Source organism: Sus scrofa, chromosome 17 (genome assembly GCF_054392235.1).
Source record: "Sus scrofa isolate SSC_HxYL_T2T_F1_AM1 chromosome 17, Sscrofa_HxYL_maternal_Yorkshire_Landrace_v2.0, whole genome shotgun sequence".
NCBI lineage: Eukaryota > Metazoa > Chordata > Mammalia > Artiodactyla > Suidae > Sus > Sus scrofa.
The window spans coordinates 15,555,201-15,577,928 of record NC_139399.1 but is presented as its reverse complement, the minus strand read 5'-3'; the positions used below and the strand labels follow the sequence as shown (position 1 = coordinate 15,577,928).

At 41.2% G+C, this 22,728-nt stretch overlaps 1 protein-coding gene across 11 annotated transcripts in view; it reads right to left on the bottom strand.

Moving 5' to 3' along the window:
- FAT1 (FAT atypical cadherin 1) overlaps positions 1 to 22,728 on the bottom strand; it is a 131,858-nt gene that overhangs the window by 88,644 nt on the left and 20,486 nt on the right.

The following is a 22,728-nucleotide window of genomic DNA, read 5'->3' as shown; positions in this document are numbered from 1 at the left end:
AAAGACAGGGGGGGAAAAAAGAAAAATTCTTAAAGACATATGATACCTTAATTCCTAACCTCTGTATTCCATAAGGATGCTACTACTACTCCAGAGAGAAAAAGAGAGCTAATAGAAACCACATTATTGTCAAGAAGTGTTTGAAGCAGAACTATTAGATACTTAAAGACCAGGTGACTAAACCACTGAGTGCTGTGAATGGAATGCTGCAGAGAAAAAGGAATCTAGACAACTGTAGCCACATTGTCCATAGAGACACATAAGTAAGTTGTTTCAGTTGACAGTACAAAAAAATACGTTAAATGAGCAAAGCATGCCTCCAGATCGCTAAAGTGGTCACTGGGGTCTGTTATAAACTCTCCTCCAAATCCCAATAAATTACAGAGCTGCTTTTAGAAGACACTTATAACGTCTCATTTCAAATATGACATGATAATCAAAACTAGGAAAAATCGAATTAGAAATCTCTGGTATATAACAAGTGCTGGAGGGGCTGTGGAGAAAAGGAAACCCTCCTGCACTGCTGGTGGGAATGTAAACTGGTACAGCCACTATGGAGAACAGTTTGGAGATACCTTAGAAATCTATCCATAGAACATCCATATGACCCTGCAATCCCACTCTTGGGCATCTATCCGGACAAAACTCTACTTAAAAGACACATGCATCCGCATGTTCATTGCAGCACTATTCACAATAGCCAGGACATGGAAACAACCCAAATGTCCATCGACAGAGGATTGGATTCAGAAGAGGTGGTATATATACACAATGGAATACTACTCAGCCATCAAAAAGAATGACATAATGCCATTTGCAGCAACATGGAGAATCTCATACTGAGTGAAATGAGCCAGAAAGACAAAGACAAATACCATATGATATCACTTATAACTGGAATCTAATATCCAGCACAAATGAACGTCTCCTCAGAAAAGAAAATCATGGACTTGGAGAAGAGACTTGTGGCTGCCTGATGGGAGGGGAAGGGAGTGGGAAGGATCGGGAGTTTGGGCTTATCAGACACAACTTAGAATAGATTTACAAGGAGATCCTGCTGAGTAGCATTGAGAACTTTGTCTAGATACTCATGTTGCAACAGAACAAAGGGTGGGGGAAAAAAATGTAATTGTAATGCATACATGTAAGGATAACTTGATCCCCTTGCTGTACAGTAGGAAAATTAAAAAAAAAAAAAAAGAAAAAAAACCTCTGGTATAAACGAAGAATCTTATGGCCCATCTCTGCCCCAGATAATATTTCCTTCCCCATTTATGTTCATCAGATTTTGATCAAGTTTCATCACACTTCCCAAAGTCATTACAGATGTACAGGTTAAAACGAACCACATTCCACCAAAGTCATTCCTAGAATACACCATGATTACTAAAAAAATTTGAAAACTAAACTGTATACCTATATTAGAGTTAATCCCTTTGTCACCAAATGTGCCAAGCATTAGTAATTAGTATCGTAAGGAGAAAAGGAGCCTTAGCTAAGACCTGGGAGGGAAACCTAGGTCCCCAACCAAATCCAGGAGGACGAATCACACAGCGCCCCAAGGTTCTTTTCGAAACATCACTAATGCACCTTCTAAACTGCTAAAACTTGTGAAATGTCTGTATTTCAAGACTTTTTGTGATGTATAAGCACAAAGAAAAAGTTCTTTGAGATAAAAAAACTTGCTTCTGAGAGAAAAAGAACTTGCTTTCAATGACTTTTAAAAAAGGAGTTAAAACTGCAATCTTATTTCAAGGGTTTATATCCAAGAGAAAGTCTATTACCAGAGAAGAAAATTGGTTTGGCAAACCATCAAAGCTGAAAGGAGCATTTTCCTTCCTTCTCTCCTTGTCACCAGTGATCACCAGCTAGCACAGAGGTCCCCAAAGAGCTAGGAAAGTTAAATGGGGACAAAAAAAAAGCTAGGATGGGGACAAAAATTCACAGGGGGACTTGCGGTCAAGTAAGGCAGTCAGCAGGAAAGAAGGAACATCAGTGCAAACTGGGAGGGCGGGAGATCCTCTCCTCTGGAAAGGCCTTCCCTGGGCTCACTGGCCCTGAGCCCTGCCGCCCCCAGTCACCTCCTCCAGGTGACCAGGCCCCTGCTCTCTCACCCTCCGCATTGCAGACATCCAGCCACACAGGCTTGTTTGGATTTCAGGGCGGCTACCCCCTCTGATGGGAAGTTGTCTTCAAATGGCTGGCTCTCCGTTCCTGCTTACATCACCTCCTCAGAGGTCCTACCTGAACCACTCCACCTAGAGAAGATGGTCTACACCCAGCAGAAAACCACCTGACACTGCCCTGTTTGCTTCCCTCCCAGCACCGCTAAGCTGCAAGGATATGTGTTTATCTTCTTATGCACTTGTTTATTAGCTGTCTCCTCTCTCCAGAGAGCTCCACGAAGCCCACGGCGCTCATCTGTAGGATGCAGAATCCACAGCACCTGGACCAGGTTCTGGACGGTAGGAGCTGTCAATAAACACTAATAAGAGAGGAAGAGAGGGAGGGAAGGAGGAAGGAAAGAAGGAAGGCAGGAACTCTTCCTGAAGGCCTTTTGTCCTCCTCGGAAATCCTGCCTGAGTGAAATTCTCCCAAAGATTCACCTTCAAAGGCCACAGGTGATTTCTCCAAAGCCCTCATCCCTCAGGGACCCACGCAGCATTTGAGACCAGGATGCACTTTCCGTCCCCTCCCCTTCCCACGTTTCCATTTCCCTATAACCTCCAATCTTTCTAGGATGCTCTAAGCAACTGGTCTTTCTCCCTAAGGTCACAGACCCATGAAGGATCAGCAAGGCTTATTGTGCAGTTTGCATTTCTCTCTATGCCTCTTTTGGAATTATTCATTCTTCTGGGGATGAAAGATCCCCCTGAAAATCTGAAAACGGTTAAATTCCCACAGGGACTTCCAAAACCTTCACAGAAAATTAAAAAAAAAAAAAAATCACAAGCTATGGCACATAAAATTTAACAAAATGGAGTTTTCTAGTTTTTAAGAGTCCCAGCACAGTGTTATTACTTCTTCATTAATTCCACTGAGCCAAAACATAGGTAATTATGTGACTCATTTATGCAAATAAGTGAATATGCAAATTATTAGTTTAGACAGAACTTTAGATAGATGCTTACCTACTTAAGAAAATAAGCTAGGGAGTTCCCGTCGTGGCGCAGTGGTTAATGTATCCGACTAGGAACCATGAGGTCGCGGGTTCGGTCCCTGCCCTTGCTCAGTGGGTTAACGATCCGGCGTTGCCATGAGCTGTGGTGTAGGTCGCAGACGCGGCTCGGATCCCGCGTTGCTGTGGCTCTGGCGTAGGCCGGTGGCTACAGCTCCGATTCAACCCCTAGCCTGGGAACCTCCATATGCCGCGGGAGCGGCCCAAGAAATAGCAACAACAGCAACAACAACAACAACAGACAAAAAGAGGCAAAAAGACAAAAAAAAAAAAAAAAAAAAAAAAAAAAAAAAAAAAAAGAAAATAAGCTAAATTTCTGATGTTTATCATGGTTAAGAACAAATTAAATTTAAAAGAAATTCTTAAATAAACAAAAAAACTTCTTTATCCCACAGGAGCCTCACCTATCTACTCAGGTCATTATGAACTAAGTATATTTGACGATAACAGACTAGATTATCTTCCTTTTCAAAAAACAAACTTTTGGAAGGCTTTTTAAATGACACAATTTTTTAAAAAGATGTCGAATGAACCTCCCCTGCTGATAGACTATATTCAAACCCAGATTGAGGTTCCATTGCACAGGGCTTCTGTGCTTGACACCATGAAATGAGTGCTTTAGAAAGGCCAGGACTGCGGTTGTAAGGGAGAAAAAGTACTTTTGAAAATTTCCTGTTGGCTCCCATACAAGACTCACTAGCTACTGCAAACCCTGCTTCCCACCTCGAACAGGCTGTCTGCCTTCCACACCTGAACATCTGAGGAACAGAACGTGGAACTGACACCTGGGCCATTTTCAACAGGATGAAATCAGTAAGAAACTTCTTTAGGAAACTTCAAATAATTACCAAGCATTTTCCAAAGCACTCAACATTCTTCCACAAGTGAATGGCCATATGTTAACCATTAACTTGGGGGGGGGGGTGTAACTGGAAAAAGGAAAAAAAAAATCTCAGGTCTCTTTTCCCCACCGGTATTCATGGCAACACAGTGAAACATTTTTTGACAAATAATTTGTTTAAGGTAATAAACAAAAATGCAACAAATTAAACCAAAAGGGTAACTAACCTCTGGATAGGGTTCCATGTTTAAATAAAAGAGGTGTGGTTTTCATTTACTTTTCTGACTTCAGTTCTGACTAACTGAAAACCGTCAGTCTCTTATTATTTTTGGCAACTTCTTTTATGTCCAAAGTCATGAATTTCAGGAATTCGGCAGGCAAGCCCCCTTTGGGCGTGAAATACTGTATCTAAGGATGAAAGTCAACCAGTGCCCTAATCCCTTGAGCAAGAAAGGTAAAGTATAGAGCAGAGTCTCAAAGCCAGAAATGAGAGATGTCACCAAGAAGCACATTCCTGTCTTATCTGGCTCCACTTTGATTCACCTCACCTTACTTTCATCACCGGAAGGGCAGTCCAAGGGCATTACCCCAGATCAAACAAAGCATTCCAAACAGGCAGAGGCATACCCAGGAACTCTTCTCACAGGGAAAGGAGGAACAAGCCTGACATTTCATGAATGAATAAGCTGTAATGAAGCATTTCAGTCTGCATCCTTAAATAAAATTGCAGAGCGATGCTAGACTATGGAACTGCAGTCAGACAGAGCATTAAATGACCACCATAAGTGGGTGTTAACCGGGAAGCCACATGCTCCCTGTAAGAACACGGGATATAGGCAGGTCTACCATTTCCTACTTCAAAGGAAAAATCTTCGCTGAAGATTTTCTTAAAATCACAGCAGATTTTGCAACCAGCAAATAGTGTCCCGGGATTGCTTTAGTGCCTCTAGCTATTTCTTAGGTAAAGATTACTATACATTCAGCATTTTTTTTTAACTCAGTCAGTTTTTCTTTTGAACATAATTCAGAGGTTCTTTTCTTTAACTTTTTGAGGCATTTAGCCAGCAACTTTCAAGCCAGTAACATGGAGCCTGTATTAGGCTTTCTACACACAGGATTCTGTGATTTTAACAGAATTCTGCTTCTCATAAAGCCAACACACATTTGATTACTTAAAAGGCAGTGAAGACTTTTTGTTGACTTCTGCCACTGACTTTATTTCCTTCAAATGAGGCAAGAAGCATTATTCTAGCTAATAAAAAAAGGAAAACACTGGCAGACCTGAATTCTCTGCTCCATTCCGTAGGTTGCTCGGTAACTTATCCAAGTCTTGCTTCTGTATTTGTAGGTGAGAGTCCATTTCAGAGCACCCAGGTTGTGGGAATTTGCTATCAGGGAATTACTTCCTTTACACAGCCTGATTATAATGTTACCCCCAAAACTACTCAAATCAATCCATCTACCTCAGATTCCCTACTCTAAACTCTGACTCTCTGACAACCCCTAAAGCTAGAATTCAAATATGTATGGGAAGTAGGCATTGGGAAATAAAGCCCTGAAGAGCTGTAATCAACCAACTGCTCCATTAAAACAGACAACCACTGTCTGGTTTAGAAAAAATAATGGAATTTTTACTTCCAGGTGATTAAAGATTCATCTATTCAATACTGTCGCCTTTAGAATGCGTTCCCCATGGCACAGAAGGCAGAAAGTTTGTGCACCATAATTATTTGTGAATTTTCTTCTTCACCCAAATTCTGGAAAAAAAACCAAAACAAAACCATGTAGAGATGTTTTCCCTGCATACTTCCTTCTGTCTTCACCATTTTGTTTGTAAATTAGACTCTAAAATGTACCATTTAAGAGTTACTGCAATTGTAAGTGTGCAATAGGAAGCTAACAAAAAATAAAATATTTGTGGATTTATTTCCAAATAAGTGTTCTTTTTTCCAAGAGCTCAACAAAATCACCTCAGCATACTTAAATCAGTGTATTAACCCTCAGAACATCCAGGCCTAATCTGTTTATTATTTTTCTTTTTTTTTTGTCTTTTTGCCATTTCTTGGGCCACTCCCTCGGCACTTGGAGGTTCCCAGGCTAGGGGTCTAACTGGAGCTGTAGTTGCCGGCCTACGCCAGAGCCACAGCAACGCGGGATCTGAGCTGCGTCTGCAACCCGAACCACAGCTCACGGAAACGCCAGATCCTTAACCAACTGAGCAAGGCCAGGGATCGAACCCGAAACCCCATGGTTCCTAGTGGGATCATTAACCACTGCGCCAAGACGGGGAACTCCCAGTCCTAATCTGTTTAAATGTAGCACTCTGCCTCAATTATAAATCTAATACTAATATTAATTCTTAGATCTATTGCCGAAAGTCATTATCTTATAAGTTTATCACTTTGGGTTTGGTTTTTGTTTTTTTTTTTAAACCAGTCTTCAGACAATTCTCTTTCAATAGAAAGCTGTATCCTTTATCTGCTCCAAAATCTCCCTGGCACATAATTTGAGTTAATAGCTGTCAAGGAATTCCTTATTGCCTGATAACAGATCTTGGATAATCTGTTCCCAAATCATCCCATGAATAAGATAATTTGTTTAAATTCAATCACTAAGCTGCTGAACATATCTAATGGAGGAACATGGGATAGTGAATTCATTTACAAGGACTGCTTAGGGAAGGAAAGAACTTGTACTCTTGATTTTAATAATAAAACCACATTTTTTTCTTTGAAAAGCCTCACTGCAGCTAACAGTAGAAATTCATACTAAACACAAGCTTCTATAGAGTAAGCAGCATCTACCAAATGAAATAAAAAGTAAACTCCCCTTTTAGAGTTATTTTTTTCTTAGGACCTTTATCTAGCACACAGGAGACACACACATAAGCATGAAGATACCATTGGGGATGAAGATCTAAAAAATGCAAAATTAAATCAAAGAGTATAGATTCAAAAAGTTGGTTTATAAATACTAGAATTTTCAAACACATAACCAGAGGTACAGCCACAAAATTACCAATCACCATTTCAATTAGGACAGTTCCCTGAATGAAGTTAAGTTTTTTTCACTAACAACACTGGCACCTTTTGGGGTTTTGTTTGTAAATCCAGAGAGTCAGTGGCAGCAATAACGCAAAGATGAAATCTTAAAGTGTTGATGAGGCTTTTCTTTCTGGATAAAACTGAGGCAGTTTGTTTTGTATCAAAAAGCTTTTGAATTTTCTTTTTATTTCCTTTGACCTTGTAATTCCACTTCCTGGAATTTATGCCAGGGCAACAGAGAAACAGCACAGGTACAAGAAAATAATTTAAGTGTTCAAAAACTGGATATTGTTACATGCATTAGAGTTTACCTCTGTGATAGCATGCCATATTACCAAGAATCATGTTCTCTAAGAATATTTAAAAATCACAAAAGACCCTGCATATATATATTAAAGGAAGGCAACAAAGCAATGTGTACAGTGTTAAGTTTACTTTTTAAGACATCTAATACCTGGAGTTATACAGGGGTGGGTGGGTGTGTGTGTGTGTGTGTGTGTACACAAGTTTGGAAAAAAATTTCACTGGTGCTCTATTCTAGGCAGGAGAACTTGAAGAAGTTTTTTTCTTTCTTTCTTTCTTTCTGCTTTATAATAGTCTACATTTTCTGAGACCTCTACAATGGTTATATATCGCTTTCTTACTGGAAAACGAAGCTCATTTTTCAAATGCAAGTAGAGACCTGCCAATTTTGCCCCAATGCTCTGGAGAGTCAACTCTTCAAAGAAAAGAATCAACATTATATCATCATTTCCAAACTCCCCTTCCAAGACCTTTAGGGGGACTTCTAAAGCTAAGAGAATCCCCAAGCAGGAAATACATTTGCAACTGAACGGATGCACCCCCAGAGGTGGGGTAAGATGCACCCTCAGTGGCTTGGGCAACAATTTCCTTTTATTATTCCTTCCCTCCCCAGTGCTTTTCAATCCCAGGAGAAGCTTGAAGAAGTTAATAGGTCCTTAATAAGGACTCTGCTGCCTGAACTGATTCCCGTTCATAAGGTAATGCGGAGACCCCCATGTGGCCCTTTCACACAGGCTTTAGCAAATTCCCCCACAGTGAGGTGGCCCCAGGGCAACTCCATTTCCCCCACAGACCAGGCTGTGACCTAATCAATAGGGCTTCGAATGAGACAATCCCCGCATTCTACGGTCTTGAAGGGGGGCAGGAGGAGAGTTCAAGCTTTATTGAGGAATGCTATTTACCTGTCACATTGATGGTTCCCCCCAGCAGGGGTTCAGAAAAAATCTCCAGCTGCTTCAGCAGATTCCCGGCCAGCAGCCAGCACAAAATAAACATATTTACTTAGGCTTCATTCACAACTTTTGATGTGAAAACTGCTGAAGCCCCAAAGGAAACAGGTAGATCTGGCAGGGAGACAGTGGCAGTCTGTATGGCACAGAGGTTTGAACGGTAGGTGTCCATTCAAATGCCAGGAATAGTGTCATTACTAGAATATGACAGGGAAAAAAGAAAAAATCACCCCAGTAAGCACATCCCGAAATTTACACAGGAAATTCCAAAATCTGAAAATGTGACCTTTTTAACTCTGAAAAGAATGAAAACTCTTTCGAACTTGGAAGAGAATTAGAACCAAAGGAACACAAGTTTACAGAGGGGTTCCTTTTCATCACTACCCTTAAGTCCAAAAAGAAGTATAAACAATATAGGTTTTGAGTTACAAATGCCAATGATTTCACAAGCCTAAGGAACTTGGTGCTTAATTACTACAGGTTTTGCTTCGCTTAGAAATGGCAGGCCTGGTCTCATCCTTTGGAAAATCACGCTGTAAAATATTGTCTTACAACATCGTATACCTTCACATAAAGAAAACGTATAGCTCATAGGTCAAATCAAATTGGAATGATGTTACCAGTCCTAATTATGTCCTCAAAAGGCAATGCGAATAGGATTAGTTTAATGAGATATTTATCTTGAAAAAAAAAAAAGAGGACACTTGATTCACCCGGAATTTTACAAAAGCTATCACTAGACAATTTTAAATTGAAAACAAAGTTCTAATTTGAAATTAAGTGCTAGGTTGTTTTCCTACATCCATTTACACAAAGCGAGAGAGAGCCCAAGTCAAATAACTGCAAAATGAGTTTCCATCTGGCGTTGACACTAGCTTAACATCACAAGAATTGCTTCACTGTAGCATTTTCACATGCCAGGATCTAGGCCATCAGCATCTCTGGCAGGAAATTTTCTGCAAATCCAGCATAATAACATCATCAGTGAATGCCATCACAAGTATCCGCTCCCACACAACATGAAACTCAACCCACAGAACTATTTCACTCTTCCCACCACCACCCTTTCCACCAAGGGTGTCCCAACCAGTCACAGAGGAACAGACAGGCGGCCATCACCTCACTGGTGCCTGAGCCGTTCTCTGCGTGGACACACATTCTTAAAGCAGCTGAACTCCACACAAACCTCTCCACCTGCACTGCTGTCATGGGCACTGGATGTGGGGTGAGTCCAAAAGGGGATATGCTGCTCTAAGTGCAAAATGCACATCAAGTAAAGACTTCATGTGAATAAACGTAAGAGTTCTCATTAACACTTTTGATGTTGATTACATGCTGAAATATATGTTGCATTAAATAAAGTATATTATTAAAGTTAACTTCACGTATTCAATTTGGAAGGGGGCAACTGTAAAATCACATTTGTGGACAGTCACACAGAGTAATATTGCCTTAATGTGAACTAACCTTTCATTGATGGTTTGCGAAAAAATAAACACTGGCAGAATTTATGCAAATGTGCAAATATAAATCGCGACTATAGGCTCACTTTTTTCATATAGGCACTTGCACTGGAATAAAATGCTTCAACAATAAGAGTATTTCTAGTAAGGGGTTTTGAAGTCTACTCTAGGACATGAATTGTTTTGCTGTGTTCTGTTTTGGTTACGCAGATTGTACCATGATTTCCTTCACAGTATTCAAAATCAGCCCAAAGATAATGAAAGTTTCAATTCAGCTTTGGATTTGTCTGCATTTACGCCACTAAATCTTCCAGGCTCCTTCATCAAATCTAACTTAACCTAGACATCATCTCTGCATCTCTTATAACGCTCCACTCTTCTCAGGCACCAAATGTGCCTCCTTGGAAAAATCTCTGCCCATATACACAGAGACTAACTCCCACAAAGGTTTTCTGCCCTTGCTTTAATCATCCTAAGGAGTTACTCATAAATTAGAAAAACAAAGCTAACTGGATTAGCTACTGCTGTCTGTTCATAGGGGTGAAAGGTTTAGAATCAGATGCCATAAGTAAGTAAGAAAGGTAGATAAATGAGTTAATTTCTTTAATTGAGATGCACTTTTAATGAAACTATTTTTAGTTTTTCCATGCATTACTCCCCTTAAAATAGCCTGGACATTGAATTTCTCCTTAATTCAACCAGCCTTTAAAAAGAAGGGTTTGCTGTAAGTAAACAGCACCCCATTAACACAAATAACCAAGAGATTGATGTTACACAACAAACTGCCTTTTAAAACAGTGTATCTGGTCATTCCCGCTGTGGTGTAATGGATTAAGATCCAGCACTGTCCTGTGATGACATGCCCAGGAACTTTCACATGCTGTGGGTGCATTCCCGCCAACCCCCGACCCCCCCAAAAGAGGACATCTACACATGCTCAATTTATTGCAGGAAACAGTTTCAAAAATACTCTAGGACTCTAGAAGTAATTACTTCTTTTAAGTGTCAGGAAATTTATCAATAATGATGCTAGCAAATAAAAACAGACTTTACTAGTCTTTCCAGAGTTCAAATGTTTGCCAAGTAACATACAATATAAATGGATATTCATCTTTTGTACTTAAAACAGAAGGAAGATTTTTCAATTTGGAGGATGACAACAGTAACTACTATTTATAGCCTAAGAAAACAACAAGGCAGGTATATTAACCCAGGAAGCCACAGAAGTCAGGATTTCTAATTTTAGATGTTCGTAACTCAATCTGACAAATCAATCTGCTTCTAGAGAAGGCAAAATATACACAAAAGAAAACGGAACTGCTACTGACATTTTACTGTGGCTTTCGTTCTCTTTGTTTTTAGCTATTTCAGAGGTATGGGAAAGAAGGCTGTTTAAGAGCAAGATCCGTTATAACTGCATTAAAAGAAGAGGCCCACCTATAGCATGTAACACCTTTCTAAGCCAATGAGAATTTTCTCTTATATTCTCCCAGTAGAACACATTTTAAAAATCTTTCCCAATAATGGTTACTTAGATATGTGTTTTCTTTTATTATTTGGTAATGATGTATTTCAAATTTACATTTTACTCATCCACCAGGTGTTCGCCGTGTGTCTACTATGTGCCAGGCACAGTTCTAAGGCACCAGCAATACAGGCAGGTACAGCATAAAGTCCCCGCCCTCATACATCTCCTACAATGGGAAGTAAAATGACAAAGGCAGCTTTTTAAAAATAGACTAATTCATAATACACATTCTATGTAAAACACATTATTTAAAAAATCATGGACCTTAAGTTATAAAACTATATAAAATTGTAAAATTATAAATTTTAAATATAATTATAAATGATAAAACTCTATATACTACAAATACAGATGTGATCCTTAGTCTGACTTCTCTCTAAAACCAACAACACTGAGCTAATTAAAACCAAACATGGGTATTGTTCATGTTAATTCTTTCTGAATCAGTTTTCATCTTCCACATGAGGTCATCACTCTATTAAGAAAATATACTTCTTTAAGAAAAGCTATTTAGGAGTTCCTGTTGTGGCTCAGTGGTTAATGAACCCATCTAGGATCCATGAGGATTCGGGTTCCATCCCTGGCCTCGCTCAGTGGGTTAAGGATCTGGCGTTGCTGTGAGCTGGGGGTGTAGGTCGCAGACGTGGCTCACATCCCATGTTGCTATGGCTGTGGCACAGGCTGGCAGCTGTAGCTCCAATTTGACCCCTGGCCTGGGAACCTACATATGCCACAGGTTCGGACCTAAAAAAACAAACAAAAAATTATTTAGACCCATCCTTTAAAAGTAATGGATTTCCACTGTGATATCTCAACAGGTGGACTAACTTGGTTTTCACATGGCAAACTCATCTTTTTTTCAATTTAAAAATGTAAAGACCTTTAGCTGAGGAACAAATCAAAGGGAGAACAATGCTGTGTGACAAACATTTTTGGGTTTATCGAAAGATGATCATCACTGGACAAGTATTTACTAACAGCTGTGTGCCAAGCACTATGACAAGATAAATAAAGATGTTTGAGACAGCTTGATGTCAAGGAGCTTTAAGAGTAAACAGGCAAGTAAAACAGTTAATAAAGAGCTAAAAGCAAATGGATCTTAGAGCATCTTTTAACTAAGAATTTATGGTCAAACTGCTTTAAAATATTTTAAATGTTAATTCAAATGTAAAGTCCTTCTCCAAAAGAGCTATTTTTAACTAATAAAATTATTTCATGGAAGAGTCCAAAAGCACTGTTTACAAAATCTGACAAAACACACTGACTTGAAGTGATACAAATACCAAGAACTGTAAATCACAGATCAGAAAATGTTGCCACATGCACCTTAATTTCATGTAACTCAATCTGACAAATGAAGTTGCTTCCAGAGAAGGCAAAACATAAACAATATATAAACTTTCCCTTTAAGTTATTTAATATTCCTTTTATACTATATAGTGACCTTAAAAACAGGCATTATTCATCAAATTGTTTCTTTGGTATGTACTGAACAGGGGATTATTTAAAAAACTAACAGTTATTAAATCCAAGATGTCCTGCTTTTTAAGGCTACTTAATAAGTACCCACTCTGTCAACAAAGATAAAAGTTCAATATTAGAAATCTGAGTTTTCTGACATTATTTTACCTTAACAAATAAAGAGATACGAGTAACTGAGTGATGGAGGATATTCTCCGTCAACTGACAATACTAAAGATCAAATTCTGGCCCAGAGGGCTGCTTGACTTAAAGATAGCTACATTGTTTATTATTTTATTATAATCATTTGTCTTGCACACCTTAACGGGGAGACAGGGCTACCTGAAGATAGAGGTTCACGTGGAAATAGCTGTGAATGACAGATTATTATTTCACGTGGAAATAGCCGTGAATGACAGATTCTCGTAAATCATTTTACACACATGTACAAATATATAGAAAAGTGATTTCTATTCATCCACTGTAAAAGTTTACCTACTTCCTTTATAAAGGAGAATTAAAACCCACTGTATAGGCACATCTTAGACTAAGTGCCCTGCAATGTAGAAATAAATACTTGCAGGCTGTGGAGCATGATACAAATGCTCGTTACTGCCAACCACTGCCACCATCATCATCACTCTCATTATCATCAGTCTCTTCGCCATCTGGTTGTCCTTTATGAGAACTTGTGAGGACTGGAACCTCTAGAACAGAGGGACTTAAAGCCAGGGATCTAAAGACACGGAGGGTCTACGAATAGTTAGCATTTCAGGAGCCCCTGGTGTTTGAACCAAACTGCTGAATCTCTGAAGCAAGAATACACAGCTTTCAAAAGTTTTTGTGGTTCTGAAAACATTAAGAATCACCTTTTGGAAGACTGGATACAGGATATCCAGCAGAAGAAGCGACTCACACAATTTTCTTGTCTCCTGTTCTTATATGTTACAATCAGTCTGTCTGTGGAACAAAGGCTTTGCACTGGCCTTAGGACAGGGCACAAAAATGAGTAAGACTATGTGCTCTGTCCTGGAGACCCGCCACAGGAAAAGACCAATACACAATACCCTGAGTCAGACACACCGAGCAAGTGGAACAAAGAAGCAAAGACTGACTACCTGGGGCTCAGGAAAGGCTCCTCAGAAGAGGCTGCTTCCTAAGACCAACCTAACAAATACCTATGGAGTGCCTAGTATGTGAACACAGCAGTAAAAGATTTAGAACCTACCCACACAAGAAGCTGACAACTTAAGAGAAAAGGACTGCAAATAAACAATTACACTAGAGTGATACTTACAGTAACGTGAAGGGGGAGGACCAGTATATACCAGAAAAGAATTAGCTCTATATGAAAGAGAGAGCTCGTCAAGAGCGATTAGGCAGAGTTAGGGAAAACAAGAACCCATCAAAGGATCGGTTTGTTGCCCAAAGGCAAGGAGACAGGAAACAATACCCAGGGTGGGGGTGAGATGGTGAGGGTGCTTGGGGAAGGGACCTGCTCCATTTGGCTAAAGCACGGGGATGAAATGGGGGCTGGTGAGGGGAGCACAGGAGCACACTGGAGGAGGGAGGCAAGTTTACTAGGGCATCGCAGGCTGTGCTGAAGAGTGTGGACTTCATGTAATAGGAGACACCTGAAAAGGTTTTAAGGCGGATTCCATGAGAAATGGACCCCCACCCCCACCCCCCACCCCGGCTCAAGCACCAGCTCTGTGTTAACAGAATGCCCTCGATGTGCCACACCTTAAACCACAAGAATTTCTACGATACCACTTTAAGTAAAATGTGTATTTGCATATGCAGATAAACATTTCAAAATTCAGTGAACAGAGTACACCACGGCCTAATTCTACTCATGAATTACTGCGATGATCTAAGGGGACAAAAGAAAAAATAGGGGCTAGTAAAACAGGGCTAGCACACAGCAAGCATTCAATAAACGTTACCTCTAATTATAAACCAATGGTGATAGAAATGAGGAAAAGCAGAGCACAATGTGGTTAAACCAGCACAAATTAGAAAGAAATTTTAAGAAACTACAGACATAGCTGAGTAACTTTTATAGAAAGGAAGGGAGGGAGGGAAGGAGGAAGGAAGAAAGGGAAAAAATCAACTATGCTAAAAACTAAAAACTAGCGAGACCACATTTGGAAGACGTTCCCCAGCATAAAATAAACGGGCCCCTCTAAAGAATCACTTTCAACAGGTCAGTTTACTCAGCTAATTGGAGGCCTATCGCGGAAACAGGTTCAATATGATAGCAGATATTCTGAAGGGATGCTTCAATTGCCAAAGCGAGTTAATTGATAAGACTGGCCCTTGAAGTATATATGTGAATAGTTTCCTAGACTTTTATCACTGCTGTTGAACTGGATAACTGCCAATTCAACAAGTACAGTCATGAGCCCTTGACGAACAATCTTTCCAAGTCCATTTATTCCCAGTGACAGAGACATGAAAGACGGCGTTTCGTGGCATTAGTTCCTGTATGGTGCGCATGCGATATTTACAACCAACATGGTTTAGTTTTCAAAAAGCTAAGGGCCATTAAGGTAGCCGCAAAGACAAGCTGTACACAAAAGCCAAACCAATAGATAATAAAAACAAACTCAGGAGTTCCTGTCGTGGCGCAGTGGTTAACGAATCCGACTAGGAACCATGAGGTTGCGGGTTCGGTCCCTGCCCTTGCTCAGTGGGTTAAGGATCCGGCGTTGCCATGAGCTGTGGTGTAGGTTGCAGACGCGGCTCGGATCCCGCGTTGCTGTGGCTCTGGCATAGGCTGGTAGCTACAGCTCCGATTAGACCCCTAGCCTGGGAACCTCCATATGCCGTGGGAGCGGCCCAAAGAAATAGCAAAAAGACAAAAAAAAAAAAAAAAACTCAGCCTTATGAACTAAAATAATCCCCAAAGTCAAAACAACAGCAACCAAATGGTTAAGGAAAAAAATCCAACATGGACAAAACTAAAGTTTTAAGAGCTACTTATTTTCACAATTGGGCAAGTCAAGGCCATATGGAAAGAGCAGACTAGACAGTAAAGGGGCAGTAAATCTCCACACACATAGGCCACTCATCAAATTACAAATACTCAACTCTGCAACACTCAGAACATGAACAGGGGGTCCTGGCAGAAGGGCTGAGAATGAGAGTATGTTCATTAGGGCTTTCGTACCACAAACCATAGGGCATCAGGGGCAATGGCTGAGGCCAAGGCATGGGGGGAGGAAAAGGCAAGTCAACAATGACTACAAAGAACTCCATTCAAAGAGGAAGAGCAGGTTATGCAAACTTCAGCTACCCTGTGGGTTAGACTGATGGTAAAAGGTTAGCCAGGAGTTCCCACTGGGGCTCAGTGGGAAAGAACCCGACCAGTATCCAGGGATCGAACCCATGGATCTATACCAGGGATCGAACCCATGAGGAGGTAGGTTCGATCCCTGGCCTCGCTCAGTGGATTAAGGATCCGGCATTGCTGTGAGCTGTGGTGTTAAGTCACAGAAGCGGCTCCCATTCTGCGTTGCTGTGGCTGTGGTGTAGGCCGGCAGCTGCAGCTCCAATTTAACCCCTGGCTTGGGAATCTCCATATGCCATGGGGGGGGGGCTAAAAAGACAAAATAAGTAAATAAATAAAAGGTTAGCCAGGACCCTAATAATCATCTAAACCAATGTTTCCATGAGAAAAGGCTCCAAACAACATCCAGTACAGTTCAGACAGGCAGCATTTGTATGCACAAGAAGGTCATACTTCACGACCGCCAACTCAGGTGACACACCTGCTCATCTCAGCCAGATAGGGAAGCTCACCTTCTGTACTCAACATGATTCACCCACTGCTAATCACTTCAGGGGAATAATTTTTAAACTGTTTAATGCCACTATTTTGTAAGGCTAAAATCCTGTTCTACTAAATGTGCCAAAGAGCAGTCCATCATTCTGAGGAAAAAAAAAAAAGGAGGAAGAAGATTCTCAGAGTCAATACTCCTTCAAGACCAAGCCTCAAGTCTAGAATTGAAGTGTCCAGCCCAGCTCAGCCCAATTCAGTGGAGAATCCCACTCCACTCGCAGGTTTTAAGTGGGCTCCCTGGAGTTCCCCTCATGGCTCAGTGGTTAACGAATCCAACTAGGAACCATGAGGTTGAGGGTTCAATCCCTGGCCCAGCTCAGTGAGTTAAGGATCCAGCATTGCCGTGAGCTATGTGGTGTAGGTCCCAGACGAGGCTCAGGTCCCAAGCTGCTGTGGCTGTGGTAAAGGCCGGCGGCTACAGCTCCGGTTAGACTCCTAGCCTGGGAACCTCCATATGCCTCGGATGCGGCCCTAGAAAAAGACAAAAAAAAATAAAAATAAATAAAATAAAAAATAAAAATAAAAAATTAAGTGGGCTCCCTTTGAGCATTTCAAGACCATCCTTGAGTAAAAGGTGGTCCAGTGCAATGCCTGCATGACCAATCTCCCTGGTTCTGCCACTTAGTACTCAAGTGGTCTCAGGGGAGTTATTTAACCTGTAAATGTTTCCTCATTGGTAACACAGGGATAACAGTAACCATGTGGCAGTTATGAGGATTAAGGAAATTAAAACACAGAGTGCTTAGAAAGGTACCTGGTGGAGTTCCCGTCGTGGCTCAGTGGTTAACGAATCCAACTAGGAACCATGAGGTTGTGGGTTCGATCCCTGGCCTTGCTCAGTGGGTTAAGGATCCGGCGTTGCTGTGAGCTGTGGTGTAGGTCGCAGAAGCGGCTCGGATCCCACGTTGCTGTGGCTGTGGCTTAAGCCGGCGGCTACAGCCCCGATCAGATCCCTAGCCTGGGAACCTCCATATGCCGTGGGAAGCGGCTCAAGAAATGGCAGAAAGACAAAAAAAAAGAAAAGAAAAGAAAAGAAAGGTACCTGGTTATGACACTCAATAAGTATCTGTGGTTTATCACGGCAGTGATGCCCACCATCACTATTGTCATTATCACTGAAACCACATTGTCATTATCACTGAAACCACATTGTCATTATCACTGAAACCACATTGTCATTATCACTGAAACCACGCAGCCAGAGAGCTTACCACCCCTCCCCTCCAGGCCCTGGCCCTCCCACATCACTGAGGAGTCCATCAGGGCCCCGCACAGCTTCCCCAATGCCCTTCACAGTCGTACCACCTGGAATCACAGTTCACGGGGCTTTAGATCCCGATCCCGCCCTCAACCATATTCACTCCGTACAAATGTCAACTTGTAAAATATCACACAAATAACCAAAGAAATGGTGATCCTCCATTTTCTCCTAAAACAGAATGCCCTTAGGATTTCTAATAAGATCCTTTTTTCATCTTAAAATCTTCCTGCTTCAAAGGAAGATCCTTTCCCCAGTAGAAATTACGACCAAGCCCTCCCTGCCTTGGACTCAGATTCACACGCACGCACGCACGCACGCACTCACACACTCTCAAGGGACAGATTTTTACTCCCAAACACAGTGACAGCACATTATCATAACATAATTTCTGCCCGAATCTGATTCTCAATCTCACTGTGGCTAGGAAATCAGTTTCTTTTCTCCACAATTTTCTTAGGAGGAAAACAAAAAGAAGGAACAGGACAGCAGCTGGGGACACTTAAAGGGAGAGATGGCAACACAAAAGCCCTTTTTTCACCTGCAGATTTCTTCAAAACCCAGCCCACCCCCCAACAGGCCTCCCCTCCCACCAGCATCTATTCAAGTTTCTGCTGCCAGGAATTCTAGACCCAGGCCCAATAGAGGGAACTGGTGCCCCCACATCAGACCACACTTGTAACGGCCGCCAGGCTCTCAGCCACTCTTACAGACTTTTTGGTCATGATACCTTGGCCCATAAATAACCTTCCTCTTAACTTACTCTACTTTCTGTCATGAGAGAAGTAGCCCTAGGATAAAGCACAGATCCCTGGCTGTGTGCAGAATATCCTACTTGAAGTTGGGAAAAAGTTTTCTGAACTCGAGTGAATGATTCAAATAATAATTTAAATTTGCAGAGCTCTCCCCAACCAGAATCCGCAGAAACATGTTCCCTCTCCCTGGGATTCCAACCTGGTCCCACTACAGGCGTTTCTCCTGTGTCCCCTAGGGCAGGCCAGGAGCCGGTCCCCGACCCAAGGATGGTGCAGTCACGCTCCTCCGTAATGGCACTGTAGCCAGGTCCTCTTAAGAAAAATGCAGCCCTTATTCTTCCCTCCCATATTTCGTGAACAGTGATTTATCTTGTTGCAACAGCTGTACTTTCATATTAATTCATTCCAAGTCTTTTCATCGAAATGTAAATTTCAATCCTGAAACCACAGTTGGGATTCTAAGAGTACCTCGGCACTAATAAGTGCAGAAATTTCCTCTTATCTTAGTGAAAAACATGGTCTCCCCAAATATATAGAATCACAAGGGGGAAAACATTCTTTTTTTATTGGACTGCATTACACTACCAGCCAAATGGAATCAACACACACTAATAGACATCCCATTACAATAAAGCGTGGCTGGAACAGAACTCAACCAAACACTGCTTTAACACGAGGTCCTACTAACAATAAAAAATAAACAAATAAATAAATAAAAATTAAAAAAAAAAAACCCTTTGGCCAATCATCTTGCCAGTTTTAAAACCCAGCCAAAAACTGTTACCATTTTATTGGTGCTCAGGCAAGAATTAAGTTGGACGGGTCCTCGTCAGTAAAGAACACTAAGCTGAATTTATTCCACAAATTGCCAGGAGGGAGGCCCAAGATTCTACTCTGCTCAACTTGGAAGCTTATAACAAAATCACCAGGAACCTGCTGGACATGAGAATGGGGTGAATGCTGAGAAGTATAAAGTCAGGCAAGTCAAAGCCTAACTGTGAAATCACACCTGCCTCAGAGATATTTACTCCCCTGGCATGTCTGTTAAACTTGCTCTGCACGCCCTACTGTAGACTTGAACTTAATTAGAGCCCTGGAGACGGGCTCTCTAACAAGACCCACTTTCCAAATACTGTTTGGCCTAACACTCGACCCTTCCAAGCCTCAAAAGGACAAACAATCATGTGCGCCTGGATTTGTCGGAACAGTTCACTAACACCCAGAAGCCTCTCCAGGAAAAGCATATGACACAGTGAGAGATTATCAGATGAGTCAAATGACTGTCACCCCCACACTGCAAGTATGTGTTACTCCCTGCAAAGCCAATTAGCAAAATATGTACAAAATCCGGCACTGACAGGACTGTTCATTCGTCTACATTATTTAGGTGGGCCACAGAATTTCTCTTTCTAAAAAAAACCAACTTTTCAGGGGATGTTTCAAATTTAAGCAGATTTTTTTAAAGAAAAGGGAGGCTCTCAAAAGTAGTAAGAACTACTTTGCAATGGCTGAATATGTCCTCTGTTCTTGGAGGAGTATACAAGTGACACACAGAATGCTGAAACAGGTAAAACCCCACAAAAACCTGGTTATATGATTCAACCAATGTGATAAGAGTTTACAGTTAAGTCAAAGGCAAGAAGCAGAGACAATTAAGTGAGGTGGTTTATAGCCTCCACAGCAGTTGTGCACAGACCCATAGCCCCGTATTAAGTGCATCACTAGAGGAGAAAGTGAGCGCTCAGCAGAAAAGGGCAAGGAGCAGAGACTGTAGTTCTAGAAAGGTGCTCATGAACCTGCCCTGGGCCAGGCCAACTCCAATTCACACTGGAGTTTTATTGCTGTGTCCTATAGGGTTCCCACTGGTGTTCCTGAACTGCCCCTACTTTTCTTCATCTGTCTGATAGGCACCTCTCCACACATCTAACCTGCCCTAAAAATCAGTTAGGCAAACCCAAATGAAAAATCAGCATATCTCATTTTAGTATTTCTATCATACAAAACACACTGACCTTTTTTTCTTTTCTTTTATAGTCACACATGCAGCACATGGAAGTTCCCAGGCTAGGGGTCCAATCGGAGCTGAAGCCACTGGCCTACACCACAGCCACAGCAACACCAGATCCGAGCCCCATCTATGGCCTACACCATAGCTCTTGGCAATATAGGACCCTTAACTCACTGAGCGAGGCCAGGGAACAAACCTGCATCCTCAGGGACACTAGTTGGGTTCTTAACCTGCCAAGCCAACAACAGGAGCTCCAAACATACTGACTTTTCGTGGAGGAATTCAACACTATGATACTGAGTGTCTTGCCAAGGGTTCGCTCTAAAATAACCTGGGCTGATACTTCTACTGCCGAAAAGAAAATATCTTGCAATGTTTATCAGGCCAATGGGTACATATTATACCACCTTTATTCAATTTCAAAAACCATACAAACAAATCTGCTATACGCTACATATATTCCTCTGTAAAGAAAGGACTACAGAATAGATGACCTAGAAATGTCCAATTGTTCTCTCACCCTTAAATCTCAATCTTTATACCAATGCCTAATAGTTTATTATACACGTTCCAACCCCACTGCCCATAATCCCAACTCATTCGCTGGCCTCTCACCAAGTCACCGCTGGTAAAGTCTGGCAGTCCCATCCAGCTTGAAAACTACCACAGAGTATTTCAGAACACTGCCTTGCTGAGCAGGTTGGGTGCCCTCCCACCCCACACCTTGGTAGTAAGAATATCCCAGTCTCTTACATTTATAGAAGAAAAATACTAGTTTCTGAATGGGTATTTAAAAAGCAACTTCTCACTTGAAAGAAAAAAACCCAGTGCTCATATAACTTCAGACATCAAAGAAATGTAAATTAAGACTTTATTTTTATTTTCTGTCTGAAGCACAACAGTTCTCTTTACAGGCTTTCAAAACCTACCTTGGAAAAGAAAGGAAAAAAAAAAATAAGGAACAACTGTCCTTATGAAATTCACAAAAACACTTCCTACTTTCAGCTTCAATTACTAAATTCTGGGTATTTTTCTATCTTGCCACTGTACCTAAAAACTAATTCCTATCAGAGAAGATGACAAGAAAGAAAGATCCATTCCACCACTTCAGATGAGTGATTACTAAATAGCTGCTGGCAATGCTATTTTCTCTTGAATTAAACTAGTATAGATATTTTAGGAGTTCCCATTGTGGCTCAGCTGTAATGAACCAGACTAGTATCCATGAGGGCAGCAGTTCAACCCCTGGCCTCGCTCAGTGGGTTAAAGGATCCTACGTTGCCGTGAGCTGTAGTGTAGGTCACAGACAAGGCTCAGATCGGTCACTGCTGTGGCTGTGGCACAGGCTGGGAGCTGCAGCTCAGATTCGACCCCTAGCCTGGGAACTTCCATATGCCACATGTGCGACCCTATAAAAGCAAAAAAAAAAAAAAAAAAATTCTGTGAAAAGCGGTTAAATTAGAGATATCTACAAAGGGTGAAACAATAAATACATACTTTAGCATAAACTGGCTATCTTGGATGTTCTTGTTTTAGGACCTTATTCTCAGGGGGGAGAAATAACACAGCACTGCTACCGTTTCCAAAAGACATTAACAGACTCTGACACATATTACTTCATATTATCCCTTCATAAATCTTACAGTAATTTTGAATGTTCCCAACTTAGAGTTTTAAGAAGATAACCAATGTGTCCAAGACCACCCAATTAACAACTGGATGCAAAGCCAAGTGGCTTTAATTCAACATTCCATAGCCTACTCCTGCCTTTCAAACAAAACCAGAAGGTACTAAGTAAAGCAGATCACATCATGACGTTTTAGAACAGGGTCTTCTGTGCCTTGAATAACTGCAGATATGAAATAATGTCTGAATGGCATGCTAGGGAGAGGCAGTGGTCTTCTAAATCAGCAACTGTGTATTAGTGTGAAAAACTTCGGAAGGGCCTCTCAAAGTTACAACAAAACCACAATGATGCTTCTGACAATATAGACTACAGGCTTGGAGATAAGATCGGCATCAGGGGTAATGATTTCATTTTTTTTTTTTTTTTAAGTTCATTCTGTGTTAACTCATTCAGGTTCCTCTGGCTCTA